This window comes from Arachis stenosperma, chromosome 5 (genome assembly GCF_014773155.1).
Source record: "Arachis stenosperma cultivar V10309 chromosome 5, arast.V10309.gnm1.PFL2, whole genome shotgun sequence".
In the NCBI taxonomy this organism is placed as follows: domain Eukaryota; kingdom Viridiplantae; phylum Streptophyta; class Magnoliopsida; order Fabales; family Fabaceae; genus Arachis; species Arachis stenosperma.
In genome coordinates, this window is record NC_080381.1 from 79,527,157 (window position 1) to 79,536,116 (window position 8,960).

General features: G+C 45.7%; 1 non-coding gene across 1 annotated transcript; it reads left to right on the plus strand.

The window, feature by feature from the left end:
- Positions 1-1,076: 1,076 nt before the first annotated feature.
- LOC130983549 (small nucleolar RNA R71) lies at positions 1,077-1,183 on the plus strand. Its single transcript, XR_009087534.1, has one exon. It is a non-coding gene; the product is annotated as a small nucleolar RNA R71 (small nucleolar RNA).
- The last annotated feature ends 7,777 nt before the right edge of the window (positions 1,184-8,960 follow it).

Here is an 8,960-nt window from a genome sequence, read left to right on the forward strand (position 1 = left end):
TCTAGTTCACTGATGAGCAAGGGAGGTTCACCTTCCCAAGTCTCATTACCAAACAACTTGGCATTCAGCTTCATGATGGCTCCTAGATATTTAGCAAATTGCTCTTCAGTTACATCTTCATCTTCTTCAGAGGAAGAATAGTTCTCAGAGCTCATGAATGGTAAATGGAGGTTCAATGGAATCTATATGGTCTCTAGGTGAGCCTCAGATTCCTTAGGTTCCTCAGTTTGGAACTCCTTTTTGTTCAGAGGACATCCCAGGAGGTCTTCCTCACTGGAATTCACGTCCTTCTCTTCCTCTTTGGATTCGGCCATTGTGATTATGTCAATGGCCTTACACTCTCTTTTTGGATTCTCTTATGTATTGCTTGGGAGAGTACTAGGAGGGGTTTCAATGATTTTCTTACTTAGCTGGCCCACTTGTGCCTCCAAATTTCTAATGGAGGACCTTGTTTCACTCATAAAACTTAAAGTGGCCTTAGATAGATCAGAGACTATGTTTGCTAAGCTTGGGGGGCTCTGCTCAGAGTTCTCTGTCTGCTGCTGAGAAGATGATGGAAAAGGCTTGCTATTGCTAAGCCTGTTTCTTCCACCATTATTAAAGCCTTGTTGGGGCCTTTGTTGATCTTTGCATGAAACATTTGGATGGTTTCTCCATGAGGAATTATAGGTGTTCCCATAGGGTTCACCCATGTAATTCACCTCTGCCATTGTAGGGTTCTCAGGATCATAAGCTTCTTCTTCAGAAGATGCCTCTTTATTACTGTTGAATGCATTTTGCCATCCATTGAGACTTTGAGAAATCATGTTGACTTGCTGAGTCAACATTTTGTTCTGAGCCAACATGGCATTTAGAGCATCAATTTCAAGAACTCCCCTCTTCTGAGGTGTCCCATTACTCACAGGATTCCTCTCAGAGGTATACATGAATTGGTTATTTGCAACCATGTTAATGAGTTCCTGAGCTTCTGCAGGCATTTTCTTTAGGTGAATGGATCCACCTATAATGTGGTCCAATGACATCTTAGACAATTCAGACAGACCATCATAGAATATATCTAGGATGGTCCATTCTGAAAGCATGTCATGAAGACACTTTTTGGTCAGTTGCTTGTATCTCTCTCAAGCTTCATAGAGGGATTCACCTTCTTTCTGTCTGAAGGTTTGAACATCCACTCTAGTCTTACTCAGCTTTTGAGGAGGAAAGAACTTGGCCAAGAAGGCTGTTACCAGCTTATCCCAAGAGTTCAAGCTATCTTTAGGTTGAGAGTCTAACCATACTCTAGCTCTGTCTCTTACAGCAAAAGGGAAAAGCATAAGCCTGTAGACCTCAGGATCAACCCCATTGGTCTTAACAGTATCACAGATCTGCAAGAATTTAGTTAAGAACTGAAAAGGATCTTCTGATGGAAGTCCATGAGGCTTGCAGTTCTGTTGCATCAGAGAAACTAACTGAGGCTTTAGCTCAAATTTGTTTGCTCCAATGGTAGGGATTGAGATGCTTCTTCCATGTAAGTTGGAATTTGGTGCAGTAAAGTCACCAAGCATCTTCCTTGCATTGTTGTTGTTGGGTTTTGCTGCCATATCCTTTTCCTGTTCGAAAATTTCAGTTAGGTCCTCATCAGAGTGTTGTGCTTTAGCTGCTCTTAGCTTCCTCTTTTAGGTCCTTTCAGGTTCAGGATCAGCTTCAACAAGAATGCCTTTTTCCTTGTTCCTGCTCATATGAAAGAGAAGAAAACAAAGAGAGAAGAGGAATCCTCTATGTCACAATATAGAGATTCCTTTATGTGAGTAGAAGAAAAGGAGAATAGAGGAAAGAGAAGAAAAATTCGAACACAGAAGAGAGAAGAGGGTTTGAATTTTTGAGATGAAGAGAAGTGTTAGTAAATGAATAAATAAATATAAGAAGATGAGAGGGAGAAAATTTCAAAAATTATTTTTGAAAAATGGTTAGTGATTTTCAAAAATTAAGAGAAGAAATAAAATTAAAATTAAAAATTTGAAACAATTAGTTAATTAAAAGAATTTTTAAAAAAAAGAGAGAGGTAATTTTCGAACCAAAGCTGAATCACAATCTGAAAAGGTTCACCCAATTATGTGTCTGTGGCATTTATGTATCCGGTGGTAACACTGGAAAACAAAGTGCTTAGGGCCACAGCCAAGACTCATAAAGTAGCTGTGTTCAAGAATCAACATATTAAAACTAGGAGGATCAATAACACTATCTGAATTCTGAGTTCCTATAGATGCCAATCATTCTGAACTTCAAAGGATAAAGTGAGATGCCGAAACTATTCAGAAGCAAAAAGTTACTAGTCTTGCTCATCTAATTAGAACTAAGCTTCATTGATATTTTGGAATTTATTGTATGTTCTCTTCTTTTTATCCTATTTGTTTTCAGTTGCTTGGGGACAAGCAAAAATTTAAGTTTGGTGTTGTGATGAGCGGATAATTTTATGCACTTTTTTGCATTATTTTTAGGTAGTTTTTAGTATGTTTTAGTTACTTTTTATTATGTTTTTATTAGTTTTTGTTCATACCCTGACCGAGCTCTCCAAACTCGGTAATGCTGATAGAAGGCCCGACCTCGACCCAAGGCCCACGTTCGAGGTCGGACCTCGGACAAACAGGCCAAAGAAAGGCCCATCAGAAGGAACTAAGCCCAAAACCTAAAGGCCGAAAGGGCCTGGGAAAGGCGGTTCCGCAAAGATAGAGATGAATCTCCCAAAAGATAAGATAAGATAAGAATATCTTATCCAGGGATGATCGCAGCCAACTACTATAAATACACTGGAGCACCCAGGTATAACTCATACTCTAATTCTACTTGATATCTGCTTGGACCCATGCTAACTTAAGCATCGGAGTGTCATTGCAGGTACAACCCCCCGCCGTTCAGCACAACCAGCTCGGGTCACAGACCCCCCACCTCGGGCCTTGCCAGAAGACCGAGCTACACGTTTCAGGTAACCCTCGGAACATTGGCGCCGTTGCCGGGGATCCTGGAAGTCATCCCTTTACCATGGCGGACGACCCTCCCAACAATAACCACGCTACATCAGAACAAGAAGAGGAAGTTGACACCGGAGAACGGCCGGACAGCCCTCTATCACCACGCACTCCAGGAGGAAACAAACAGAATCGCCCAAAGACATCACCCCCAGACAAAGATCCACAAAATCCCGAAAGAGAAAAAAGTTCGGAGATTCTGGAAACAGTTCGGGCACAACAAAGCCGGCTGAGACAACTCGAAGAGGACGCAAAGAAGCAGAAGGAAACTGAACAGGATCTGAGAAGGGAAGCTCGCAAACGCAGAGAATTGGAAGAAAAACTGCGGAAGATAGAGGCCAACCTAAAAGATAGGACGGAACACGGCACCACTCCCGAAAGCAACCATGATCCCTTCACACAAGAGATCATGAAAGAGAAGGTACCGCGAAACTTCAAACCACCAGATATGGACCTCTACGACGGCACCACCGATCCAAGTCATCACCTCAGCAATTTCAGAAGCAGAATGTACTTAGTCGACGCCTCCGACGCGATTCGATGCAAAGCCTTCCCCACCACTCTCACTAAGTCAGCCATGAAGTGGTTCGACAACCTGCCACCAGGATCAATCTCCAGCTTTGAAGACCTGACCAAAAAATTCTTAACAAGGTTCTCTATTCAAAAGGACAAGGCAAAACATGCCCCCAGCCTACTCGGGATCAAACAAGGCAACCGAGAAACTCTCAGAGAGTACATGGAGCGATTCAACAAGGCCTGCCTGGACATACAACACTTGTCCACGGAAGCAGCCATCATGGGACTAGCAAACGGCCTAAAAGAAGGACCGTTTAGCCAATCCCTATCCAAAAGATACCCGACTTCCTTATACGAAGTACAAGAACGGGCAGGAAAGTATATCAACATGGAAGAAACCTCCCAGCTGAGAGACTCTTCCAGGAAGGAGTCAACCTACCCGCCCCGAGATCGAGATCGGGAACAGAAAAAGAAAGAAGAATCCAACTCGGACAAGCCACGAAAATACCACAGCTACATTCCCCTCCGAGTCTCCCTGGTAGACGTCTACAGAGAAGTATGCCACACCGAGAAGATCCCACCACCCAAACCTCTGAAGCACAAGAGAGCAGGAAGAGATCGGTCCGAGTACTGCGAATATCACAGACTCTACGGCCACTCTACTAACGACTGCCACGACTTAAAGAATGTTATAGAAAAGCTAGCCAGAGAGGGAAAACTCGACAGATACATAGCTGAGAAAGGAGAAGAAACCAGAAAGAGAAGACGGGGAGATAACGAAGATCGGGCCGAGCAAACACGAACCCCGCGAACTCCTGAAAGGCACATACACATGATAAACGGAGGTTTCGCAGGGGGAGGGACATCCAAATCCTCACGGAAGAGACACCACAAAGAAGTCTACCATGTCCGAGAAGACAGCCCCTTACCCGAGTTACCTACTATCTCATTTACCCGAGAAGATGCTCTTGGAATAATACCCGGACACGACGACCCTATGGTGATCACCATCATCCTAGCCAACGCCAACTTACATCGAACCCTGATCGACCAAGGAAGCTCAGCAGATATCCTGTTCAAAGCAGCCTTCGACAAGCTCGGACTCGAAGAAAAAGAGCTAAAAGCCTATCCCACTGACCTGTTTGGACTAGGAGATACCCCGATCCGCCCCTTGGGATACATCTCATTACACACTACCTTTGGAAAAGGCGAGCAAACCAAAACACTAAGCATCGACTACATTGTAGTCGACGTCACTTCAGCATACAATGCCCTCATCGGACGACCAACCCTAAACAGACTAGCGGCTATAGTCTCGACCCCACACCTCTGTATGAAGTTCCCTACCGCAAAGGGAATCACTACCCTAAAAGGCGACCAAAAACTAGCACGACGATGCTACAACGAAAGCCTGAGCCTAAAAGGGAAAGAGGTCAACACAATAGAACTCGGGCGAGTCCAAGCCCGAGAAGATCTTCGGCCACAACCAGAAGGAGAGACCGAAAAGATCCAGATCGGGAACACACCCGAGAAAGTAACAAACATAGGGGCAAACCTCGAGGCAGGCCTAAAGGAGGAACTCACAACCCTCTTAAGGGAGAATTCCGACCTCTTCGCCTGGAAAGCCTCCGATATACCAGGCATAAGCCCCGACCTGATGTGCCATAAGCTATCAGTATACCCGGGATCCCGACCTGTCCAACAAAGACGCAGGAAGCTCGGGCCCGAACGCATGCAAGCAATAGAAGAACAAGTGCAAGCACTACTAGATGCAGGGTTCATTAGGGAAGTAAAGTACCCCCTATGGCTCGCAAACGTGGTCCTAGTGAAGAAGCCCAATGGAAAATGGAGGATGTGCGTCGACTACACGGATCTCAACAAAGCCTGCCCCAAAGATCCATATCCACTACCGAACATCGACGCCTTAGTCGATGCCGCTTCAGGCTACAGATACCTCTCCTTCATGGATGCATACTCGGGATACAATCAAATCCCGATGTATGGACCCGACCAAGAAAAGACCTCGTTCATAACCCCAAGGGCAAACTACTGCTACGTAGTAATGCCCTTCGGGCTGAAGAACGCAGGGGCAACCTACCAGAGGCTAATGAACAAAGTGTTCTCAGAACACATCGGGCTACAGCTAGAGGTGTACGTCGACGACATGCTAGTAAAGACACAAGAAGACAGAAACTTGGTGGCCGACCTCAGCAGTATCTTCGACACCCTCCGGAAACACAACATGAGACTTAACCCGACAAAGTGCACCTTCGCCGCAGAAGCCGGGAAGTTCTTAGGCTTCATGCTGACTCAGAGAGGCATCGAAGCAAACCCGGACAAATGCCAAGCAATACTCAATATGAAAAGCCCGACGTGTGTCAAAGAAGTACAACAACTAAATGGGAGACTAGCCGCCCTATCAAGATTCTTGGCAGGATCAGCGATAAGATCACTCCCTCTCTACTCACTCCTAAAGAAAGGGAAACCCTTCTCTTGGACCCCGGAATGCGAAAAGGCCTTCCAAGAATTCAAGGAATTCCTCGGGCAGCCACCAATCTTAACCCGACCTCTAAAAGGGGAAGAGCTCGTACTATACCTGTCGGTCGGACATCGGGCAGTCGCCTCGGCACTAATACGAGAAAATGAGGAGGGGCAACACCCCATATACTTCGTAAGCAAAGCACTACAAGGGGCCGAATTAAACTATCAGAAAATAGAGAAATTCGCCTATGCACTAGTGTTCACAGCTCGGAGACTCCGCCCCTACTTTCAAGCCCACACCATCAAAGTCCGGACAAACCAACCCATGAGACACATCCTACAAAAGACAGACATGGCAGGACGAATCCTACAATGGGCGGTGGAATTGTCCGAGTTCGACCTCCACTATGAAGCCCGGACTGCCATAAAATCTCAATACCTAGCCGACTTCGTCGCAGAATACACTGAGACCCCGGGAACCCCACTCTCATGGAATCTGTATGTCGACGGATCCTCAAACAAAACAGGAAGCGGGGCCGGTGTTATACTCGAAAGCGATCAAGGAACACGGATTGAGCTATCCCTAAAATTCGAGTTCCAGGCCTCAAATAACCAAGCCGAATACGAAGCCCTACTAGCGGGACTAAAACTAGCCGAAGAGGTCAGAGCAAAGAGGATCACGATCTTCAGCGACTCCCAGGTCGTCACATCACAAGTAAATGGAAGCTACCAGGCCAAAGACCCTACTATGAAAAAATACCTGGACCAAACACAGGCGCAATTACGACACTTCCCGGAAATACAAATCCAGCACATACCCCGGGAGCAAAATGCCCGGGCAGACGCCCTCTCAAAACTTGCTAGCACCAAGCCCGGAGGGAACAACAGAAGTCTCCTCCAAGAAACTCTACAATCCCCCTCCGTGTTAAGGGAGGAAGAAATACTAAATATATCCGGGCAACAACAAGGATGGATAACCCCCATACTCAACTATCTGAAATCGGGAACTCTCCCCGCCGAAAGAAAAGAAGCTAAAAGGCTTACAAAAGACGCCCAGAACTACACGTTAATCCACGACGTATTATACAGAAGAGGATTCTCAAACCCCCTCCTGAGGTGCGTCCCGACCACAGAAACAAAGAGCGTCCTCGAAGAAGTCCACAAAGGCATGTGTGGGAACCATCTCGGAGCCCGGGCCCTGTCCAAGAAAATAGTCAGAGCCGGGTTCTACTGGCCGACCTTGCAAAGAGACGCGGCAGAGTTTGTGAAAATATGCCCCCCCTGCCAAAAAAACGCCAATTTTCACAAAGCACCGCCCGAAGACCTCATAAGCATCACCGCACCATGGCCCTTCGCAAAGTGGGGACTCGACCTACTCGGCCCATTCCCACAAGGACCGGGGCAAGTCAAGTACCTCATAGTAGGGGTCGACTACTTCACAAAGTGGATCGAGGCTGAACCCTTAGCCACTATTACGGCTCAGAAAAGCCGTAAATTCCTATACAAAAACATTGTCACGAGGTTCGGAGTCCCCTACTCCATCACAACAGACAATGGAACACAGTTCACAGACACAAGTTTTCAGAACTTGGTGGCCGAGCTAAAAATCAAACAGCAGTTCACATCGGTCGAACACCCGCAAGCCAATGGACAAGCAGAGGCCGCAAATAAAGTCATCTTGGCCGGGTTAAAACGAAGACTCCAAGAGGCCAAAGGGGCATGGGCCGATGAACTCCCCCAGGTATTATGGGCATATCGGACAACCCCGCACTCTACAACGAAGGAGGCAACCCTCAGGCACAAAGGGAAGAACTCGACCTCCTACCCGAGGTCCGAGAAAGAGCCCGAATCAGAGAAGAAGTCTTAAAACGACGAACGGCCCTCAGATATAACCGAAAGGTGATAAAACGAAGCTTCTCCACTCACGACCTGATTTTAATCCGAAACGACATCGGAACACAAAAATCGGGAGAAGGAAAGCTAGCCGCAAATTGGAAGGGGCCCTACAAAGTAACAGAAATCTTAGGGACAGGCTACTACAAGATATCCGACCTAGAAGGCAATGAGCTGCCCAGAACCTGGCACGCCTGTAACCTAAGACGATACTACAGCTAGAATAACTTAACCCGAGGTGTACTCTTTTTCCCCACGAGGGTTTTTTAATGAGACACCCGGTTAAGTAGGACACCCGACCTAGTCAAAAGGGTAAACACTTTGTACATATTCCTCTTTTTAATACTAATCAAATTTCTTTATTTTCTCTTTCTCGTTATAAAGCATATCCTAAAAAGTACCCCACCAAGGCGCATTAATTTATGCTCGGCAAAACGCAAAAAATCATTTGCCAAAGGCCATACGAGGTCGGCAAAGATGAAGCGACGAGGTTCAAATTAATGTGAGAAGTTATAAAAGTAACTCTGAAATGGCTCAAAAGCCAAGTAGAAAAGAAGTTACAAAAATAACTTAAAAAAGGCCGACCAAACAACGAAGTCGGACCTGACCAAAGGGGTACTCAAGGATCCCGATGTCCGAGAGTAAACTCGGACCCAAGAAAGAAGCTGGCAAAAGAACCAGGACTTCGAGAAACGCTAGCTAAAAAGTTGTTACCCAAAAACAACTAAAAAGCAAAAAGCAAGAAAGTCAAGGCGCTAGCTAAAAAGTTGTTACCCAAAAACAACTAAAAAGCAAAAAGCGAGAAAGTCAAGGCGCTAGCTAAAAAGTTGTTACCCAAAAACAACTAAAAAGCAAAAAGCGAGAAAGTCAAGGCGCTAGCTAAAAAGTTGTTACCCAAAAACAACTAAAAAGCAAAAAGCAAGAAAGTCAAGGCGCTAGCTAAAAAGTTGTTACCCAAAAACAACTAAAAAGCAAAAAGCGAGAAAGTCAAGGCGCTAGCTAAAAAGTTGTTACCCAAAAAACAACTAAAAAGCAAAAAGCGAGAAAGTCAAGGCGCTAGCT